The sequence below is a fragment of the Pristiophorus japonicus genome, chromosome 10 (genome assembly GCF_044704955.1).
Source record: "Pristiophorus japonicus isolate sPriJap1 chromosome 10, sPriJap1.hap1, whole genome shotgun sequence".
Classification (NCBI taxonomy): Eukaryota; Metazoa; Chordata; class Chondrichthyes; family Pristiophoridae; genus Pristiophorus; species Pristiophorus japonicus.
In genome coordinates this window covers 74,892,824-74,895,710 of record NC_091986.1, presented here as the reverse complement: position 1 = coordinate 74,895,710, position 2,887 = coordinate 74,892,824, and positions in this window count along the sequence as shown.

The window sequence follows — 2,887 nt, the reverse complement described above, 5'->3', positions numbered from 1 at the left end:
CTTTGTCTCCAAGCAACCAGCCAGAAAGTCTGCTTGGAGGAGTGATGAACTGAGGGAGAGTGGACTGGTAAAGGACAAAAGAGTCATGGCAGCTGCCAGGGAATTTGACACACACATGCATGATGATCTTCCTATAGTTGCAGACCAGCTGCATATTGAGGGAGTGAAAGCCTTTGCTGTTGACAAATACTCCTTAGTTATAATGGGTTGCTCTGATGGCCACATGTGTGCAATCGATGAAGCCATGCACCCATGGGAAGCTAGCCAGAGTGGCAAAGCCAAGCGCCCGCTCAATAACAGTAGCTTCATCAGTGGCAAAGTTGATATAATTGGCTGACTTGTCAAACATGGCAACAGTGACCTGTGTGATGCATCTGTGGGTGGCTGACTGCGAGATGCCGCAAATGTGCAATGCAGATCCCTGGAAAGAGCCTGAGGAGAAGAAGTTGAGGGTGCTGGTGACTTTGACAGCGGGTGGTAACCATCTGGGCTGCAGATCTTGCTCGAGCAATGTGCAAATGTCTGCAACAACCTGGCGCGATAGCCTGAGCCTCCTTTGGCACTGCTGCTCCATCATGTTGAGGAAGCTCATCCTCTGCCTGTATACCCTGCGTTGGGGGTATTGCCTCCGATGTGGTGCAGTCCTGTGTTGATGGCCTCTGTCCTGTGCAGCATCAGGGCATTTAGGAGAAGGTTGGTCGTGTTGTTGTTGATGTTTCTGGTGTGCCTGGTGTTGCTAGTGTTGGGGCTCATCGTGGTATGATTCTGAGGACCAAGGTGAGACCGTATAAATGGCATCCATGCTGATAAAATAAATGGCAGGTCAAGTAGAAATGACAAAAGCAATCTTTCACTGGTGAGAGAGGTTCTTCCAATGTGGTAAGACTGGATGGAGACTTTGCTTGAAAGACTTGTAGCCCGCAGAAAGCTCCATATGTGCTGGGAATACAGTCAGCAACAGCTTCAGCCTGAGGAAAGTGATCAACTGTGAGGTGGGAGCTTTTATACTACATTTGATATTGTCAACTAATCAGCTGGATTAATGGCCACTGAACTCCTGCCTCAGGTTGACAGACATGGTTCCCGAGCAGCGTGAGGCCCCTGGGTATCCAGTGAAATTGGACAGGTTAGGTTAAAAAGACACCTAATTATCTGACATCAAGTTAATAACCGCGCCCAAGGGAAAGGTGCGTGGGGGCAGGATGATAGCGGATTCCTGACCCGCCCCAAGAAATGTCAACTTTCCCACCCGACTCACCTCTGATTGCGCCCACACAGACTATGGAAGATTCCGGCCTGTGTGTCTGGTGGACTGAATTCAGTTGCTCTGCCCCTAACTGTCAATCAGCCAAAGTTTCCACTCCTGATGGCTGTCCAGTGGCAGATGCCGATGGCCTTAAGACCTGTTGCTGTATATCAGCTTAGAAAAACATTTCTTGCCTTGGCTGACACATCGGGAATGGCCATTTGGCTGAACAATCATAGAGCTGCCAGTAATGCATTATCATAGTTCACTACCTTCAAAAGCCTAGGAGAAAATAAGTAACAACTGACAGTAGCTTCAGCTCTAATACTGATTATATGTTACAATTCTATAAGTTTAGTTTCAGCTTGTAATTATCCAGTGTGCAATGGCACAAAAATGTCTTTTGCTTGTGCAAAGCAATATTAAGTAAATGTGCAACTTTTAGTTCATATTTTCTTCCATGTCTTTCCGCAAGTCCCCAACCATTTTGATAACAGAACACTGGAATGAAATGTCATATGATTCTCCAGAGGTGAAGATCATCCATTTCTCTCAACCTAACCATACCAACTCTTCCCCCGCCCCCACCTTTTAGCAAATATTATTGTAGAAGTGGCTTCAGTGCTGTTCAGGACCATTGGGACAGGAAGCTGCACATTGTTTCTCCTTTTAAATAAATACCTAAAAATATAATTATCTACACTGACATCTTCAAGCCAATCCCCTGAGGAACGCACATAAATTTTTGCTGCTCCATACTGAAAAATGAATAGAATACTGTTGCTGGTACTTGTAATGCCGAATACATTGATATTTTCCCCATTCCTGTTCAATTCTTTGGATTAGAGCACCAAAGTCTGTGATAGCATCGATGGCTTGAAAAAGGAAATAAATTAAAGTAGATGTGAAAAAACAACAGGACAGAAATCTAAAGTTACTCATAAAATATCAGATTATTGTCTTTTATAAATGTGGCATAGAGTTAGTTAAAAATAGTAATTACATCCAGGCCTCATCATAACTTAAAATGCATTTTAGTATCTTTGTAGATTTATCTTTTGTCTCATTATTCCTGAATAATCACTTTTTTGCCTGCAGCATTCTGGTGTATTCGACTACTCCGTTCCTCTAGCCAGTTTGATGTTTGCAGGCTTCCGTTGCTTCTTCTCAGCTCAGCTTGCATGTTTCAATTCCTGCTCTACATCAGCCTCCAAAAATAAATGTCAAATAATGAAGCAACGGATTTCAACAGGACAGTAGGTCTGCTCAATGAAAATTAAAGTCAGTTGGTTGAAGGAAATTAAATTGTCATCCTGTGGTTATCACTGAGGCCTTATTCCTGGCTACCTCTGCAATTATAGAGTTCTTTTATCAGATTAAACTTCAGCTTTAAGTCAAAGGTCAGCCTACATTTTCATCATGCAATCTCTTTTCATCAAGCAGGAACTTGGAGGTTAACTGTATCAGTTGAGACATGCAAAAACCAGGGGGGAAATGAAATTGTGCAAAGCTGTTTAAAAATGAAAATCCTTTCTACAAGTCATTTCAGCCTTCTTCCACTGTCTCTGATTTCTTATTACAGTAACATAAGCAGTATATATTTGTTCCATGTTTGAAAAAAAGTATAATTCATGTTCAATA